We start from the raw sequence: 20892 nt of genomic DNA on the forward strand, positions 1-20892 counted from the left end.
GCATGCCACAATGCCACCAGCCATACTGCTTGTTCTGTGTGTGATTTCCTGCTAGACAGGAATGTCAGTGTTCTGCCATGGACAGTGAATCGCCCGCATCTCAATCCCATTGAGCATGTTTGGGACCTGTTGGATCGGAGGGTGAGGGCTAGGGCCATTCCCCCCAGAAATGTCCGGGAACTAGCAGGTGCCTTGGTGGAAGAGTGAGGTAACATCTCACAGCAATAACTGGCAAATCTGGTGCAGTCCATGAGGAGGAGATGCACTGCAGTACTTAATGCAGCTGGTGGCCACACCAGATACTGACTGTTACTTTTGAATTTGACCCCCCCTTAGTTCAGGGACACCTTATTCCATTTATGTTAGTCACATGTCTGTGGAACTTGCTCAGTTTATGTCTCAGTTGTTGAATCTTGTTATGTTCATACAAATATTTTTGCTATAGTTTGCTGAAAATTTGCAGAAAATAGTTTGCTGAAAATAAACGCAGTTGACAGTGAGAGGACGTTTCTTTTTTTGCTGAGTTTAGCTACTAAATTAGCAAACCAATTGCACAACTGCAGAGAATTTAGCACATTTAAGACAGTTAACTTAATCGTTGTAAGATATCTAGCTGGCAAACATTTAGTTGTGAATTCCATACTGTAGATCACCTGGTGCATGCTGCATGACAGTGAGTGACTCACAAGGCTTTGGTCTCTCGTCGTTGTGTGCTTGTAAACAAACACCACATGACTGGGGACTGCCGTAAGCTACATAATAATGTGACAGGAGAAATAAAGAACAATGTTCTTTATCTCCTGAAGTATTGCCCAAGTTGACTCCCGGACTTATTTTTATTCAAGCATATTGGATGACTGTCATTCATATTCCATTCACCCAGTTCAATGTAACCTCGATAGGTTTAGGCTACTACATGTTCCTCAAATTTCCCCGAAACACATCATGAGGTTGCAACAACCTGGCCTATTAATGAAAGTTCACAACGTAGGTGCACACAGGTCGAGATAAAAATTTGAGGTGACAGACTCTGACACATTCAATACCGCCTTGCACACTCTTGCCTGCATCTAGCTGATCTAGGGTGTAATCATTAGTCCAACAGTTGCAAACAACTGTTTGTCTATTGTATGTTTATTCCCATTTCGTTTGCTTCCATTTTTCAACAGAATTGGTAGAATGAATACACCACTGATCGCGCGTAAACACAGTTCACTTTCAGAGCAGCCACGTTGTATTCCTTCTAGCATCTATGCACTCTCCTTCTCTCACCTTTTCCCTTCACTTGTGGACTTCTATAAACAACACATCAGCTGTATGTAACCAGGCAAAAAAAAACTTTCCAAGCCAAACTATATCATAACCGCTACACAAAGCCTACATCGTTGTCCCCATATTAGCTAAAGTAACGTCAGTCAACATAGCTAATAGAACTAAAGCATTAGTAAACTCACTACAATCATGCAGTAACATTACAGTGTACAGTCAGTAAGCAGTTTAGCACTTACACCGGCGGGCCCCGCTGGCAATACATTTGTAAAACCAAACGCTTACCTTGACTTGGAAGAGTTCCAGTGTTGGTCATAGCTAACATAGCATCCCTCTGTTTGAGCAGGGGTTAAACTAGCTAGCTGCATTTGGACGGAAGCTAGCTATCCTCTGGCTACACCGTAGTGCTACCCTACAGAGTGCTGCTGAGGCTACTGTAGACCTTCATTGCAAAACAGTGTGTTTTAATAAATAATAACAGAAAGTGCTTGAAAAACGCAGAGTAATATGCATGTTCTTTCCAGAGAGAGAGAAAGAGGGCGAAAAAAGAGCAAGGAAGGAAGAGAGAAAGTAAGAAAGAGAGAGAGAGAGCTAGTCCCAGGGCCGTGAGGCTTTAAGTCAACTGACCGACACTCCTCATTATCAACTCACACAGTACGAATTGGAGCTAACAGGCTTTGGCCCTGGCAGATAGGCCCATGAGAGTGTGTGTGTGTGTGTGTGTGAGTGAGAGAGACATTGTGCTGAGGAGCAGTGAAAGGGGTCAGTTCTTAAACCACAATTCTTTCCAAATATCCCCACAGGCTTTGTAGGCTGACCGGAGCATTCTTCTGATAGCTACTACCCAAGTAGCTAATCTAATTTTCACACACTAAACTACTGCTGTGTGTATTTTGCTATTGGTTAGTGGCGCAAGGTTGCTACAGTATGTACAAAAGGAGGTAAAAGGTTATGCTACTGGTGGTTTATATATTCTATGACATTACATTTTATGTCCCAAGATTAGAGGTCGACCGATTAAATCGTAATGGCCGATTAATTAGGGCCGATTTCAAGCTTTCATAACAATCGTAAATCTGTTTTGTTTTTTTACACCTTTATTTAATCTTTATTTAACTAGGCAAGTCAGTTAAGAACACATTCTTATATTCAATGACGGCCTAGGAACGGTGGGTTAACTGCCTCGTTCAGGGGCAGAACGACAGATTTTCACCTTGTCAGCTCGGGGGATTCAATCTTGCGACCTTACAGTCAACTAGTCCAACGCTCTAACCACCTGCCTCTCATTGCACTCCACGAGGAGACTGCCTGTTACGCGAATGCAGTAAGCCAAGGTAAGTTGCGAGCTAGCATTAAACTTATCTTATAAAAAACAATCAATCAATCAATCATAATCACTAGTTAACTACACATGGTTGATGATATTACTAGTTTATCTAGCGTGTCCTGCGTTGCATATAATCGATGCGGTGCGTATCGTTGCTCCAATGTGTACCTAACCACTAACATCAATGCCTTAAAATCTTAAAATCAATACACAGAAGTATATATTTTTAAACCTGCATATTTAGCTAAAAGAAATCCAGGTTAGCAGGCAATATTAACCAGGTGAAATTGTGTCACTTCTCTTGCGTTCATTGCAAGCAGAGTCAGTGTATACGCAACAGTTTGGGCCACCTAATTTGCCAGAATGTTACATAATTATGACATAACATTGAAGGTTGTGCAATGTAACAGGAATATTTAGACTAATGGATGCCACCCCTTAGATAAAACACGGAACGGTTCCGTATTTCACTGAAAGAATAAACGTCTTGTTTTCGAGATGATAGTTTCCGGATTCGACCATATTAATGACCTAAGGCTCGTATTTCTGTGTGTTATAACTAAGCCTATGATTTGATAGAGCAGTCTGACTGAGCGGTGGTAGGCAGCAGCAGGCTCGTAAGCATTCATTCAAACAGCACTTTCCTGCGTTTTGCCAGCAGCTCTTCGCAAGCACAGCGCTGTTTATGACTTCAAGCCTATCAACTCCCGAGATTAGGCTGGTGTAACCGATGTGAAATGGCTAGCTAGTTAGTGGGGTGCGCGCTAATAGCGTTTCAAACGTCACTCGCTCTGAGACTTGGAGTAGTTATTCCCCTTGCTCTGCATGGGTAACGCTGCTTTGAGGGTGGCTGTTGTCGTTGTGTTCCTGGTTCGAGCCCAGGGAGGAGCGAGGAGAGGGACGGAAGCTATACTGTTACACTGGCAATACTAAAGTGCCTATAAGAACATCCAATAGTCAAAGGTTAATGAAATACAAATGGTATAGAGAGAAATAGGAACTTAAACGTTAGCTATCTTACATGGCACATATTGTACTTTTACTTTCTTCTCCAACACTTTGTTTTTGCATTATTTAAACCAAATTGAACATGTTTCATTATTTATTTGAGGCTAAATAGATTTTATTGATGTATTATATTAAGTTAAAATAAGTGTTCATTCAGTATTGTTGTAGTTGTCATTATTACAAATAAATGTACATTTAAAAAATGTTTTTATTTTATTTTAAATCAGCCGATTAAAATCGGTATCGGCTTTTTTGGTCCTCCAATAATCGGTACCGGCGTTGAAAAATCATAATCGGTCGACCTCTAACCAAGATGTTCAAATAAACCTTCAGATCAAACTTCCATTCTGTTTTTCCTCCCACCCTCCCATGCAGCTATCAGGTTCATATTCCCTCCATAAGGCTGGGGCTGGCATTTACATTGGCCTCTCCCTCCCTCCGCCATCACCATCCAGGCCAGGACTGTAACCAGTAACCGCCTTGCAATGTAAATTATTACATTTGTGAATCAAGCTTTCTACCTCAAACAGGCTGTTTATACATGCCCTGATATAGAGGGAGATAAAGAGCAAGTGTGTTTTCCTGGGGGTGTTGAATGTCATTAGCCTACGCTGAGGCTTTGTGTGTGTGTATGTTATTCATAATGGCATTCTATCTACATACTACGTGGCTACGCCTCTCGTTCTGCTACTTAATAAACTCAACGTCAACTCAGCTGCAGGGCAGGGGAATGGCGATGGATTAAACATATTATGTTTCTTTAGATGGAGGTGACAGAGGAAACGGGTTGCCTTTTGTTTTATATATGAAATTCATCTAAAAGCTCCTGAAATCATTTTCACTTCAGTTCCATTTTACTCACAAATGTATATTGGTTAACTGTTTGGTTTACCATCTCTGACTGCATCCCAAATGGAACCCTATACCTAGCCCCTGGTCAAAAGAAGTGTACAATATAGGGAATGGGGTGCCATTTGGCACACAGTCTCTGGCTATTAAAAGAATAACTTGGTCCGACCTTAGTCCCCTGATGTTAGTTTTATGCTATAGCACAGAACATTTCATCTTGTCATTGTTTTCACTATAAAACAAAATGGTCGATCAGCAGGTGGTCCAAGTTCCCTTCCCTCACCTGTCATGCTAAAGTCTTAAACTTGGAGACAAAAACAAAGAGCAATGTGTATTTTTGTAAAATCACATACAGCTGCATCGTACCACTGAATCACAAAATTAACCTCGACCACATGAAAACCTGCTGTCTCCATTCCGGGTAGGGCAGGAAAATTACACCCCTCCACTCCATGCCTTGGTATTAAACCTATTAAACCTATTATAAACTGGGTGGCTTGAGCCCTGAATGCTGGTTGGCTGACAGCCATGATATATCAGACCGTATACCACAGGTATGACAAAATATGCATTTTTACTGCTCTAATTACGTTGGTAACCAGTTTATAATAGCAATAAGGCATCTCTGGGGTTTGTGGTATATGGCCAATATACCATGGCTAAGGTCTGTATCCAGGCACTCCGCGTTGTGTTGGGCTTAAGAACAGCCCTTAGCCGTGGTATATTCAAATAAAATGTTTATTTGTCACATGCGCCAAATACAACAGGTGTAGAACTTACAGTGAAATGCTTACTTACAAGCCTATAAATCAACAATAAGTAAAAAATTGTTTTATTTTCTAACAAATAATTAAACAGCAGCAGAAAAATAACAAGCAAGGCTATATACACAGCTGTACAACTGTGCATTTTGATGAAACATGGTGAATCCCCAAAATTGCCCTCACTGGAAGCCTGTGTTTCAGACATAAGGAAGTGGATGGCTGCAAACTTTCTACTTTTAAACTCGGACAAAACAGAGATGCTTGTTCTAGGTCCAAAGAAACAAAGAGATCTTCTGTTGAATCTGACAATTAATCTTGATGGTTGTACAGTCGTCTCAAATAAAACTGAAGGACCTCAGCGTTACTCTGGACCCTGATCTCTCTTTTGACGAACATATCAAGACTGTTTCAAGGACAGCTTTTTTCCATCTACGTAACATTGCAAAAATCTGACATTTTCTGTCCAAAAATGATAGAGAAAAATTTATCCACGCGTTTGTCACTTCTAGGTTTGACTACTGCAATGCTCTACTTTCCGGGTACCCGGATAAAGCACTACAAACACTTCAGTTAGTGCTAAATACGGCTGCTAGAATCCTGACTAGAACCGAAACATTTGATCATATTTCTCCAGTGCTAGCCTCCCTACACTGGCTTCCTGTTTAGGCAAGGGCTGATTTCAAGGTTTTACTGCTAATCTACAAAGCATTACATGGGCTTGCTCCTATCAATCTTTCCGATCTGGTCCTGCCGTGCATACCTACACGTACGCTACGGTCACAAGATGCAGGTCTCCAAATTGTGCCTAGAATTTCTAAGCAAACAGCTGGAGGCAGGGCTTTCTCCTATAGAGCTGCATTGTTATGGAATGGTCATCCTACCCATATGAGAGACGCAGACTCGGTCTCAACCTTTAAGTCTTTATTGAAGACTCATCTCTTCAGTAGGTCCTATGATTGAGTGTAGTCTGGCCCAGGAGTGTGAAGGTGAACGGAAAGGCACTGGAGCAACGAACCGCCCTTGCTGTCTCTGCCTGGCCGGTTCCCCTCTTTCCACTGGGATTCTCTGCCTCTAACCCTATTGCAGGGGCTGAGTCACTGGCCTACTGGTGCCCTTTCATGCCATCCCTAGGAGGGGTGCATCACTTGAGTGGGTTGAGTCACTGACGTGGTCCTCCTGTCTGGGTTGGCGCCCCCTCTTGGGTTGTGCCGTCGCGGAGATCTTTGTGGGCTATACTCGGCCTTGTCTCAGGATGGTAAGTTGGTGGTTGAAGATATCCCTCTAGTGGTGTGGGGGGCTGTGCTTTGGCAAAGTGGGTGGGGTTATATCCTGCCTGTTTGGCCCTGTCCGGGGGTATCATCGGATGGGGCCACAGTGTCTCCTGACCCCTCCTGTCTCAGCCTCCAGCATTTATGCTGCAGTAGTTTATGTGTCGGGGGGCTAGAGTTAGTCTGTTACATCTGGAGTATTTCTCCTGTCTTATCGGTTATCCGGTGTCCTGTGTGAATTTAAGTATGTTCTCTTTAATTCTCTCTCTCTCGGAGGACCTGAGCCCTAGGAACATGCCTCAGGACTACCTGGCATGATGACTCCATGCTGTCCCCAGTCCACCTGGTCGTGCTGACCTATTGCACCCTCGACAACCACTGTGATTACTATTATTTGACCATGCTGGTCATTTATGAAAATTTGAACATCTTGGCCATGTTCTGTTATAATCTCCACCCGGCACAGCCAGAAGAGGACTGCCCACCCCTCATAGCCTGGTTCCTCTCTAGGTTTCGGCCTTTCTAGGGAGTTTTTCCTAGCCACCGTGCTTCTACACCTGCATTGCTTGCTGTTTGGGGTTTTAGGCTGGATTTCTGTACAGCACTTTGAGAAATCAGCTGATGTAAGAAGGGCTATATAAAAACATTTGATTTAATGTGATATACAGGGGTTACCGGTACAGAGTCAATTGGGGGCAAACCACCCAGTTTATAATATTGGCCATATACCACACCCCCTCGGGGCTTATTGCTTAATTAGAGTACGGCAGTTATGTCACCAGTGAGATAATAAGGGGTTCCATTGTTGCCAAGGCAGGGTGCTTCATGAAATAGACTCACATCTAAAAGCACCTCTAAAGTCAGTTTGTTAACTTTGTGTGGAGAAGGCTAGGGTAGGCCAAGCCTTGGCTTATGGGTAGTACAAAGAAAGTTGTTCATCCCATCCAACTGGAAAGTACCGGGCAGTCATGCTGCCTCACATGGTGGCACAATGTACAGTTCGAATGTAGTCAATCATTCAATCACCCCCATTTGGAATCGTACTACAGGACCTAGCCTACATGTTTAGCCCTGTGTATATAAAAGAAAGAAGAAAATAAAACTTGGTAAGATATACAGTGCCTTCGGAATGTACTCAGACCCCTGGACTTTTTCCACATTTTGTTAAGTTACAGCCTTATTCTAAAATTGATAAAATGAAACTAATTCCTCAGCAATCTACACACAATACCCCACAAAGACAAAGCGAAAACAGGTTTTAGGAAAGTTTAGCTAATTAATAAAAAAAAAATAGAAATAGCTTATTTACATAAGTATTCAGACACTTTGCTATGAGAATCGAAATTGAGCTCTGATGCATCCTATTTCCATTGATCATCCTTGAGATGTTTCTAGAACTTGGAGACCACTTGTGGTAAATTCAATTGATTGGACATGATTTGGAAAGGCACACACCTGTCTATATAAAGGTCCCACAGTTGACAGTGCATGTCAGAGCAAAAAAAAACAAGCCATGAGGTCGAAGGAATTGTCCGTAGTGCGCCGAGACAGGATTGTGTCAAGGCACAAATCTGGGGAAGGGTACAAAAAATGTCTGCAGCATTGAAGGTCCTCAAGAACACAGTGTGCTGCATCATTCTTAAATGGAAGAAGTTTGGAACCACCAAGAGTCTTCCTAAAGTTATAGCAAGATGATGCCGACAGAGATGGTCGCCTCGCTTCACGTTCTTAGGAAACTATGCAGTAATTTGTTTTTTTTATTTGTTAGATTACTTGTTAAATATTACTGCAGCGTCGGAACTAGAAGCACAAGCATTTCACTACACTCACATTAACATCTGCTAACCATGTGTATGTGACCAATAAAGTTTGATTTGAAGTTGGCCGCCCGGCCAAACTGAGCAATCAGGGGGAGAAGGGCCTTGGTCAAGGAAGTGACCAAGAACCCCATGCTCACTCTGACAGAGCTCTAGAGTTCTTCTGTGGAGATGGGAGAACCCTCCAGAAGGACAACCCTCTGCAGCACTCCACCAATCAGGCCTTTATGGCAGTGGCCAGATGGAAGCCACTCCTCAGTAAAAGGCACATGAAATCCTGCTTGGTGTTTGCCAAAAGGCACCTAAAGACTCTCAGACCATGAGATTCTCTGGTCTGTTGAAACCAAGATTGAACTCACTGGCCTGAATGCCAAGCGTCACATCTGGAGGAAACCTGGCACCATCCCTACGGTGAAGAATGGTGGTGGCATAATCTCGCTGAAAAGCTACCCCACAGCATTAGGGACTGGGAGACTAGTAGGTATTGAGGTAAAGATGAATGGAGCAAAGTACAGAGAGATCCTTGATGAAAACCTGCTCCACAGTAGGGCTGGGAGGTATACCGTTTTTTGCGATATACTGGTATTGATGCACGGACCGGTTTGGGTTTTTACTTCATCAAACTGACAGAGATTGAGAAGATCTGCAGAGTATTTGGGGAGGAACTCCAGATGTGCCAAGCTTGTAGTGTTATACCTAATAAGGCTCTTGGCTGTAATTGCTCCCAAAGGTGCTTCAAATTACTGAGTAAAGGGTCTGAATACTACGTACAGTTGAAGTCAAGTTTGCATACACCTTAGCCAAATACATTTAAACTAAATTTTTCACAATTCCTTACCTTTAATCCTAGTAAAAATTCCCTGTTTTATGTCAGTTAGGATTACCACTTTATTTTAAGAATGTGAAATGTCAGAATAAAAAAGTAGAGAGAATTATTTCTTTCAGATTTTATCAAATTTTTTCTTTCATCACATTCCCAGTGGCTCAGATGTTTATATACACTCAATTAGTATTTGGTAGCATTGCCTTGAAATTATTTAACTTTGGTCAAATGTTTTGGATAGCCTTCCACAACCTTCCCACAATAAATTGGGTGAATTTTGGCCCATTCCTCCTGACAGTGCTGGTGTAACTGAGTCAGGTTTGTAGGCCTCCTTGCTCGCACACACTTTTTCAGTTCTGCCCACAAATTTTCTATAGGATTGAGGTCAGGGCTTTGTGATGGCCACTTCAATACCTTGACTTTGTTGTCCTTAAGCCATTTTGCCACAACTTTGGAAGTATGCTTTCGGTCATTGTCCATTTGGAAGATCTATTTGCGACCAAGCTTCAACTTCCTGACTGATGTCTTGAGATATTGCTTCAATATATCCACATAATTTTCCTACCTCATGATGCCATCTATTTTGTGAAGTGCACCAGTCCCTCCTGCAGCAAAGCACCCCCACAACATGATGCTGCCACCCCGTGCTTCACGATTGGGATGGTGTTCTTCAGCCTGCAAGCCTACCCCTTTTTCCTCCAAACATAACGATGGTCATTATGGCCAAACAGTTATATTTTGTTACATCAGACCAGAAGACATTTCTCCAAAAAGTATGATCTTTGTGCCCATGTGCAGTTGCAAACCGCAGTCTGGCTTTTTTATGGCGGTTTTGGAGCAGTGGCTACTTCCTTGCTGAGCGGCCTTTCAGGTTATGTTGATATAGGACTCGTTTTACTGTGGATATAGACACTTTTGTACCCGTTTCCTCTAGCATCTTCACAAGGTCCTTTGCTGTTGTTCTGGGATTGATTTGCACTTTTCGCACCAAAGTACATTCATCTCTAGGAGACAGAACAAGCCTCCTTCCTATTAATACTTGCGTACTATTGTTTGTACAGATGAACGTGGTACCTTCAGGCATTTGGAAATTGCTCCCAAGGAAGAACCAGACTTGTGGAGGTCTGCAATTTTATTGTCTGATTTCTTTTGATTTTCCCATGATGTCAAGCAAAGAGGCACTGAGTTTGAAGGTAGGCCTTGAAATACATCCACAGGTACACCTCCAATTGACTCAAATTATGCCAATTAGCCTACCAGAAGCTTCTAAAGCCATGACATCATTTTCTGGAATTTTCCAAGCTGTTTAAAGGCACAGTCAACTTAGTGTATGTAAACTTCTGACCCGCTGGAAGTGTGATACAGTGAATTATAAATCAAATAATCTGTCTGTAAACAATTGTTGGAAAAATTACTTGTGTCATGCACAAAGTAGATGTCCTAACCAACTTGCCAAAACTATAGTTTGTTAACAGTACATTTGTGGAGTGGTTGAAAAACGAGTTTTAATGACTCCAACCTAAGTGTATGTAAACTTCCGACTTCAACTGTAAATGTGATATTTCAGATTTTTTTTTTTTAAATAAAATTAGCAACAATTTCTAAAACACTATTTTTGCCTTCTCATTATAGGGTATTGTGTATAAATTGATGAGGGGGAAAAAAACATATAAATCGATTTTAGAATAAGGCTGTAACCTAACAAAAAGAAAAGAAAAACTCAAGGGTCTGAAATTAATACTTTAATACTTAATTAATACTTTCCGTACACACACTTACGCACACGCACACACACACACCCTTTGACCAGCTCTGGAGACGAGTGGGAGGGTCCTGGCTGGCTCCTGTCCAAACATTGACTGTCTGTCTCTCCTCTCTACTTCTGCCCCCATTCTAAACCTATATTAACACATCCTAGAATACACACACACAGGCCTTATATCAGTAAGGCCTCTCACACTGTCTACCGTGCTGTACTGTGCTGGGCTTTCAGATATTTTTATTTTCACATTGCATTTTCCAGCACAGCTTGGCTCTCTAAAAGCGAGCAGAACTCACCCCATAACATATCCCGTCCCATATGTGTGAGAGCTATATGAGAAAAGAAGGCAGGGTGTCCCTATTTCGTATCATACTAACTGAATAGTGCATGGCTGCGTCACAATTGCAACCAATTAGTGATGGGAAGAAGAAAATAAAAAAAAGATAGTCACATGTTGCAATATTATTTTTGTATATGGATTTATAAAAAAGGTAGCAATTGGTAGCGCTAGTCGACTGTGCCGGAGCCAAAACGCCAATATTTTTCGTCCTGAAGCTTGTTCTCCATCATCTTTTTATATAGGGAGCCAATTTGTTTTCAGAACTTTTATTTCCATGACAGATCAGTTCTCATGACTCCCTTGTCTCTCTGCAGCAGACATATATAGTGAGCAATATATTTGGAACTTCAAATCGCAATACATACAGAATCGAGAGAAATCGCAATACGTATCTGCACCTAAGTGTCGAGATAATATCGTACTGTGAGGTCCCTGGCAGATTCCAGACCTGTCCCTATGGTCCACTACATTTGACCAGAGCTCTTAGGGTCCTCCTGCCATGGTTGAGCTAGGCACAACACCGTGAAATCACGCAGACTAGTCACTCACCATCCCAATTCCCTGTGAGATGGGGCAGGCGAAGCCTCCAGCATTCTCCCCCTACAAGCCTGTCTGTCCCAGGTCGCTCTACTTGTTCGTACATTAGGGTCACTGGTAATTCATGTCTTACAAAAGAGACACAGTTCAACTGCTCAGCCAGGGACAGAGACTGCTCGCAAGTGCCAGCAGCGTTCCTTTCCTTCTCTTTGTGACCGACGGGAGAAAAGCAGATCCACTATGAGTGAATACATTGGAGCTGCGAGACACTTCTAACCAGAGTAGCATTACTGTGTGTCAAGAAGCAAGCTGCTCAGTGCCTACAGAAGTCAACCAGGGGGAGGCATTTTATTTTTACTTTGAGAAACTGCAGTAGATTCACTAAAGATGGTACAAAAAAATGTTGAAAAGATTGAAACAACATCTCACACAGGTGCAAACCCAGAGACACAGATACTCGGTAAAGTGGAACAGAAACCCTGTTGGATTATGAAGACAAGACTTTGAGCACCAAGCTCCCAAAACTTAACGAGGGAGAGATCAAAAGCCTGTGTGTTCCTGGCGAGCGGAACCAATCAGCCAGGAGGGCCCGGCCAGGAGAGGAGAGGAGGATGAGAGGAGAGACAAGCGCTTCCCTTTTAAATTGATCCCACAGAGACCCTGGTGGTGGTTACCCTTGACTCAGGAGAGATAACAACTCTCCAAGCCCCACGGATCTGAGGAGACTCGGTGAAGAGAAACCGGAGTGGGAGGGATAGAGAGAGAGGGAGGGATAGAGAGAGAGAGGGATAGAGAGAGAGAAAAAAAAATAGCGAGAGAAGACAGAGTTGAGGCTAGGATAGAGAGCAGGGTGGGGACGGAGAACAGAATAAAAAGCTGATCTCAGTCTCTGGGGCAGTCAGTCAATGTGTATCCAGACAGCATCTGATCCAAGCCCTCCCTTGACATGATGCCAACATAGATGGATTCTGGAGTATCAACTATCAAAACTAACCGATGTTACATGTCCTGATGATGTACTTTAGCAGCAGTGTCTATTTACTCTGTCCTGTTCTGGCAGATTAAGCCTTGGCTCATTAAGGTCTGAGATTAGACTCTAGACCACACCAGTCTGTTTAATCCCCCTGAGCATGGAGCTCGAGGGAACAATGGTATCACTTCAGCCCAGAGACCCAACATGCTGCCAGACTCAACACACAGCCTTCCCAGTGACCAACACATCAGCTCAGACACACTTTGCTGTGTGTGTCCTATCCCTTTATTGCATTAATAAAAGGTGATTCAGTACTCAGTTGATCTCTCTAGCTGCTCGCTATAAAGATCTTCTCGCTCTCCCATCCTCCCTCCCTCGCTTTCTCTCTCTCTGTAGACACATGAAGCCTACCTTTCAGAGATGAAGGGTAAAAATCTAGTAAGTGTTGTAACTACATCGTGGTGGGGGCCCTTTATACGTACAGTGCCTTCAGAAAGTATTCACACCCCTTGACTTTTTCCACAATTTGCTGTCTTTCAGCTTGAATTTAAAATTGAATAAATTTAGCTTTTTTTGTCACTAGCCTACACACAATACCCCAAAATGTCAAAGTGGAATTATGTTTTTAGAAATTTGTACAAATTCATTAAAAATGAAAAGATGAAATGTGTTGAGTCAATAAGTGTTCAACTCCTTTGTTATTGCATGCCTAAATAAGTTCAGGAGTTAACACAAAGACATAGTTAGAGTTTAACATTGTAGTTACTCCACAATACTAACCTAAATGACATACTAAAAAGAAAGAAGCCCGTACAGAATAAAATATATTCCAAAACATGTATCCTGCTTGCAATAAGGCACTAAAGTAAAACTGAAAAGATTTGGCAAAGAAATTAAATACTTATGTCGTGAACACAAAGCGTTACATTTGGGGCTAATCGAACAAAAAACATCAAAGTGCCACTCTTCATATTTTGAAGCATGGGAGTGGCTGCATCATGTTATGGGTATGCTTGTCAGTGGCAAGGACTAGGGAGTTTATGATAAAAAGAAACAATAGAGCTAAGCACAGGTAAAATCCTAGTGGAAAACCTGGTTCAATCTGCTTCCAACAGACACTGGGAGACAAATTCACCTTTTAGTAAGACAATAACCTAAAATACAAGGCCAAATCTACACTGAAGATGTGGCCTAGTTAGTTTTGACTTAAATCATCTTGAAAATATATGGCAAGTCGTGAAAATGGCTGTCTAGCAATGATTAACAACCAACTTGACAGAGCTTGAATTTTTTTAAATAATAGTGTGAAGATATCACACAATCCAGGTGTGCAAACCTATTAGAAACTTACCCAGAAAGACGAACATGTATTGACTCAGGGGGTTGAGTACATATGTAATCAAGATACAGTATATTAGGGGGGGTTAATTTTTTTTTATTTTTATTTTTTTACAAATGTTAGGATTTAATGTAGATTTAATGTAGATCCGACTTTGTAAAGCAGGAACATTTGGAAAAAGTCAAGGGGTGTGAATACATCCTGAAGACACTGTAAAGGCTTTACATGCCCTCTCCACACTAAAACACATGCACTCTCTCCACAGGCCTTAGATGTGCCTCTGTGATGTAGTCTCCTTACAAGAGGAGAAGATGTGTCCCGGGGGGAGTTAAGGTGAGAAGCAAAAGTTGAGGTAAGGGGGAGCTAGCAAAAGTAATGTAAAGCGGATCTATAGCATTCCAACTCGAGGTCGACCGATTAAATCGGCATAGCCAATTAATTAGGGCCAATTTCAAGTTTTCATAATAAATCGGTAATCGCCCTTTTTGGACGCCGATTATATTGCAATCCATAAGGAAACTGCGTGGCAAGCTGACCACTTGTTACACGAGTGCAGCGTCAAAAGAACCTTGTGGCTGCTATGAGCCATTGTAAGTTGCTAGCTAGCATTAAACTTATCTTATAAAAAACAATCAATCTTCAAATAATCATTAGTTAACTACACATGGTTGATATTACTAGGTTAACTAGCTTGTCCTGTGTTGCATATAATCAATGCGGTGCCTGTTAATTTATCATCGAATCACAGCCTAATTCAACTTCGCCAAAAGGGTGATTTAACAAAAGCGCATTTGTGAAAAAAGCACATTCGTTGCACAAATGTACCTAACCATAAACATCAATGCCTTTCTTAAAATCAATACACAGAAATATATATTTTTTTAACCCTGCATATTTAGTTAAAATAAATGCATGTTAGCAGGCAATATTAACTAATTGTCTCAATTCTCTTGCGTTCAGTGCAAGCAGAGTCAGGGTATATGCAACAGTTTGGGGCTGCCTGGCTCATTGCGAACTGTGTTTCTTCCTAACAAATATCGTAATTAATTTGCCCGAATTGTACATAATTATGACATAATATTGAAGGTTGTGCAATGGAACAGCAATATTTAGATTTTGGGTTGCCACCCGTTCGACAAAATAAGGAATGGTTCCGTATTCCGCAGAAAGATTAAACATTTAGTTTTCGAAATTATAGTTTCCGGATTTGACCATATTAATGACCAAAGGATCGTATTTCTGTGTGTTTATTATAATTAAGTCTATGATTTGATATTTGATAGAGCAGTCTGACTGAGAAGTGGTAGGCAGCAGCAGGCTCGTAAGCATTCATTAAAAACAGCACTTTACTGTGTTTGCCAACAGCTCTTAACATGTTTGAAGCACAGCGCTGTTTATGACTTCAAGCCTATCAACTCCCGAGATTAGGCTGGCAATTCTAAAGTGCCTTTCGGAACATCCAATAGTCAAAGGTATATGATTTACAAATAGGGAGAAATAGTCGACAGGTCATAATTCCTAAAACAACTACAACCTAAAACTTCTTTACTGGGAATATTGAACCACCAGCTTTCATAATTTTTTTTAACAAGTCAATCATCCTCTGTGGCCAAATCATGCTTTCTAGTGTAGTAGCCTATTTTGAATGATTTTATTTCTGTATAGACCGGAGTAGGCTAATTAGGTTACATCATTTTGCCAATTTTATTTTACTTTAGGGGAAGCTTAGCTTACGGACACGCCGCCTAGGTATGTAGTGCACTTGTGATGAAGTTTTCAAAACAAATGACCACTGGATTGATGCAAATCATAATGATGCTGCCAGGTAGGCAGAGGGTACTTTGTAGTTACCTGTTCATTTCCATTTTCATCGACGGTACAGCTATACAAAGTGGTAGACATTTGGCCCTACGTACACTGCACACACACAGACTGGGGCATTCCCGTGCCGTTGTTTCCTCCTCAGAAAGTTGGTAAATTTTTGGTCAATTGCACATTACTGTTTGAATTAATCATGATAATAAAAAAGCTAATTGTGAAACTAACGTGACCAGGTAAAAAAATAAAAAATAAAAGTGTGTCGGACTGCCAAGTCAAATGGTCGCAAATGTGACACTTTTGGTCGCAGTATCGAACCCTGCACTTGTAGAAATACGGAGTCCAATGGAGCATCTCTAATTGGACAATATCAGGTAATAAATGTTTCCTCCCTACTGAACACCCCCCTGGTTGTAGTACTTAAGGCCATCACCATGGGCAGAGGGGTGAAGAAGACACTCAAGACAGTAAATAATTTGAAAGACTTTGAAGTACCGCAGCGTTGCGGCCGCCAGTATTTAGCCAGACTATAATTGTCTCCAGTCAAAGCACTCAGCTCAAGCTGTGACAGATAGCCAGCACGGGGCATGAATAACTTACAGCCTCATAAATAACTAGATCACTACTAATATCATTAAAGTACCCCCTGGTTGGCACAGCCACTCCTAATTCCTCCACACAGCTACGGCCTGCCTGCCTCCCTACCTGTCGCTCCCCATAACAAACGCGCTAAAATCACATCAATATTTTGACATTTCATTCAGCTCACTCTCCAGGCCGATGCAATTTTTTTAATTAGTTGAATAGAAAATTGGCAGGAGAGGCAGGATTGGGGTTTCGTAGCTGCCTGGGTCTCTATTGCCACAGGTAACCTTCTTTTGAGGGACTTAGCACAGAGAATTGATTGCTTGCAAGAGCAGACTCATCATCTCGGCTAATTTTCAGTGCGAAGCAGGCAGAGCAGGGGAGAAAAAAAAAGAGAAAGAGACCTATTTATAATCGGTGGAGGAGAGAAGGAACAGGAGAGGGGGATTAGTCTGTCATTAGGATGAGGAGCGGAGGAGAGTAGAAAACATTTCTGGGGTTTAAAAAGCTGACAAACACAGTTTACTCTCTCCCTCCCTCCCTCGGACGCAAGCACGCCTCTTCTTGACATCCCCAAAGTACCACAGAGTACAGAATGAGGGGAGGTGGAGAAGCCAGGTATGATACTGTATGTATCACATAATACCCTATTGTAAAAATAGGGCGAGGAATGTTCGCTCGTCAGATGTTGCAGGGCTTGCAAACTATCACAGATTACAAAGATAAACCTAGCAGCGAGTTGCCCAGTGACGTGAGCCTACCAGACGAGCTAAATGCTTTTATGTTCGCTTCGAAGCAAGTAACACTGAACCATGCATGAGAGCACCAGCTGTTCCGGACAACTGTGTGATCTCGCTCTCCGTAGCTTATGTGAGAAAGACCTTTAAACAGGTTAACATTCACAAGGCCACAGGGCCAGATGGATTAACAGGATGTGTACACATGTGCTGACCAGCTGGCAAGTGTCTTCACTGACATGTTCAACCTCTCCTTGATCCAGTCAGTGTTGCAAGCAGACCACCATAGTCCCTCTGAGAAAGAACACCAAGGTAACATGTCTAAATTACTATCGCTCTGTAGCACTCACATCTGTAGCCATGAAATGCTCACAACACCATCATCCCAGACACCATGGACCCCACTCCAATTCGCATAACTCCCCAACAGATCCACAGATGACTCAATATCAATTGCACTCCACACTGCCCTCTCCCATCTGGACTAGAGGAACACCTACATAAGAATGCTGCTCCTTGACTACAGCTCAGCATTCAACACCATAGTGCCCTCCAAGCTCATCACTTAGCTCAGGACCCTGGGACTGTACACCTCCCTCTGCAACAGGATCCTGGACTTCCTGACTAGCCACCCCTAGGTGGCGACGGTAGGCAACAACACATCCGCCACACTGACCCTCAACACGTGAGACTGTCAGGGGTGCGTGCTTAGTCCCCTCCTGTACTCCCTTTTCACCCACAACTGTGTGGCTGTGCACGACTCCAAACATCAAGTTTGCTGATGACACAACGGTGGTAGGCCTGATGACCGACGATGATGAGACAGCCTATAGGAAGGAGGTCAGTGACCTTGCAGTGTGGCGCCACAAAAGTACTTAGAATACAGCAATTAGGTAGGAATCAATATGGTAGGGATAAAAACACAGCAAACAGAGGACATAGAATGCAAAGTATGTGGGTATGTGTGGGTGTATTGTGATAGAAGGTGGGGTGTATGTTTTTGTGTTAAGTGAGTGAGAAAGGAAAATGGTTACATGGGCTCTGGCATTTGCGTGTCTAAGAGCTAGAGTTGTGACAGAGAGAGCTTTCAATTTTGTGCAGATATAGGATATACATTTTAAAATAAATAAGTCATATTTATAATCTATTGTCTTGTCATGATGGAGCGGTCCCCAACCCTGTACACTACACTAGGCACCCACCAAAGCCACCTACACACGAAGGACAGAAAGATAAACATGGTCAGAGACCCACTAAAGCAGCACTACCTATTCAAAAGTCTGAGTCTGCCTGGCAGGGTTGGTCCAACAAAGTCAAAGCCCCCGGTTGGGGGGGGGGGGGTTCACACTCGGTCAATCATAGAGGGGGAAAATTTTTGTGGCCCTGGTGGCACAAAATAATAAAAAGATCTGACTGCACAGAGATGCTTGGAAAAATGGTCACAACGGGGGAGCCCTGTGTGGGTGTTTCAGGGTAGAGGGGTGTATCTGAGCGCCATCAGCTAGAACTTGACATTGGTTAATCAAATCTCCCCATTCTTGCTCAATTTTGCATGCCTTCTAAAACAGCTATTACTGCATATAAATTCACACATCACGTCTTCTCTTGAGTTGGGCTCGGGATAGAACAACTGTTGAACATCTGAGCTTGTGGTTATTGTGGTTATTGTGGGAAGGGTGGGGAGTGTGTGTGTGTGTGTGTGTGTGTGTGTGTGTGTGTGTGTGTGTGTGTGTGTGTATCCCACATCTGTTGCTATGGGGAAATGAAATTAGGGACAATACAGGATAAATTACAATAATTGGTTTGCCAAAATAATGATTGGTTTCCATAAATGTAATTTTTGTAATGCCAATCCTGGTTATAGGTAACAATCATTCATATGAACTGCCAACATTATTACACAAATTATTTGTTAAATGTGGAGATAAATTAAGATATGCAAGATTTTTCAATATACAGTACCAGTCAAAAGTTTGTACACACCTACTCATTCAACGGTTTTGCTTTATTTTTACTATTTTCTACAATGTAGAATAATAGTGAGGTCATCAAAACTATGAAATAACACATATGGAATCATGTAGTAACCACAAAAAAAAGTGTTTAAGAAACCAAAATATATTTTAGATTGTAGATTCTTCAAAGTAGCCACCCTTTGCTTAGATCACAGCTCTGCACACTCTTGGCATTCTCTCAACCAGCTTCACGAGGTAGTCACCTGGAATGCTTTTCCAACAACCTTGAAGGAGTTCCCACATATGGGGAGCACTTGTTGGCTGCTTTTCCTTCACTCTGCAGTCCAACTCATCCAAACCATCTCAATTGGGTTGAGATCTGGTGACTGTGGTGGCCAGTTCATCTGATGCAGCACTCCATCACTCTCCTTCTTGGTCAAATAGCCCTTACACAGCCTGGAGGTGTGTTGGGTCATTGTCCTGTTGAAAAACAAATGATAGTGAGAATAAGTGCAAACCAGATGGGATGGCATATTGCTGCAGAATGCTGTGGTAGCCATGCTGGTGAAGTGTGCCTCGAATTCTAAATATATCACTGACAGTGTCACCAGCAAAGCACCCCACCTCCTCCATGCATCACGGTGGGAACCACACATGCGGAGATCATCCGTTCACCTACTCTGCGCCTCACAAAGACATGGCGGTTGGAACCAAAAATCGAACATTTGGACTCATCAGACCAAAGGACAGATTTCCACCGGTCTAATGTCCATTGTTTCTTAGCCCAAGCAAGTCTCTTCTTCTTGTTGGTGTCCTTTAGTAGTGGCTTCTTTGAAACAATTTGACCATGAATCTTGTTCTTGCCATAATATGGACTTGGTCTTTTACCAAATAGGGCTATCTTCTGTATACCAACCCTACCTTATGCCAACAACTGATTGGCTGAAATGCATTAAGAAGGGAAGAAATTCCACAAATTAACAAGGCACACCTGTTAACTTCTTATGGCTACAGGGGCACTATTGAGTAGCTTGGATGAAAGGTGCCCAGAGGTGCCCATAGTAAACTGCCTGCTCCTCAGTCCCAGTTGCTAATATATGCATATTATTATTCGTATTGGATAGAAAACACTCTGAAATTTCTAAAACTGTTTGAATGATGTCTGTGAGTATAACAGAACTCATATGGCAGGCAAAAACCTGAGAAATAATCCAAACAGGAAGTGGGAATTCTGAGGTTGTTCGATTTTCAACCAAGACCCTATTGAATACACAGTGGGATATGGATGAGTTTGCACTTCCTACGGTTTCCACTAGATGTCAACAGTCTGTAGAACCTTGTCTGATGCCTCTACTGTGAAGTGGGGCCGAATGAGACAGGAATTAGTCAGGTCTATCATGACCTGACCATGCTCTGACCATGCGCGTTCACATGAGAGGGAGCTCTGTTCCATCGCACATCTGAAGTCAATGTAATTCTCCGGTTGGAACGTTACTGAACATTTATGTTAAAAACATTCTAAAGATTGATTCAATACATCGTTTGACATGTTTCTACTGACTGTTATGGAACTTTTTGACATTTCGTCTGCTTTTAGTGAACGCGCTTCCTGACTTTGGATTTGTTTACCAAACACGCTAACAAAAATAGTTATTTGGACATAAATGATGGACATTACCGAACAAAACAAACATTTCTTGTGGAAGTGGGAGTCCTGGGAG

At 42.2% G+C, this 20892-nt stretch overlaps 1 protein-coding gene across 7 annotated transcripts in view; it reads right to left on the bottom strand.

The window, feature by feature from the left end:
- LOC129822832 (zinc finger protein 438-like) overlaps window positions 1-20892 on the bottom strand; it is a 99872-nt gene that overhangs the window by 40373 nt on the left and 38607 nt on the right. For 4 of the 7 annotated variants that reach the window (XR_008754538.1, XM_055881275.1, XM_055881270.1 and 1 more), the window contains exon 2: window positions 19435-19651. The exons of the other annotated variants lie outside the window; for them this stretch is intronic. The gene's annotated coding sequence lies outside the window, so the exon portion shown is untranslated. The remainder of the gene's footprint in view (window positions 1-19434; window positions 19652-20892) is intronic. 7 annotated transcript variants of the gene reach the window in all.

The sequence above is a fragment of the Salvelinus fontinalis genome, chromosome 25 (genome assembly GCF_029448725.1).
Source record: "Salvelinus fontinalis isolate EN_2023a chromosome 25, ASM2944872v1, whole genome shotgun sequence".
Lineage (NCBI taxonomy): Eukaryota > Metazoa > Chordata > Actinopteri > Salmoniformes > Salmonidae > Salvelinus > Salvelinus fontinalis.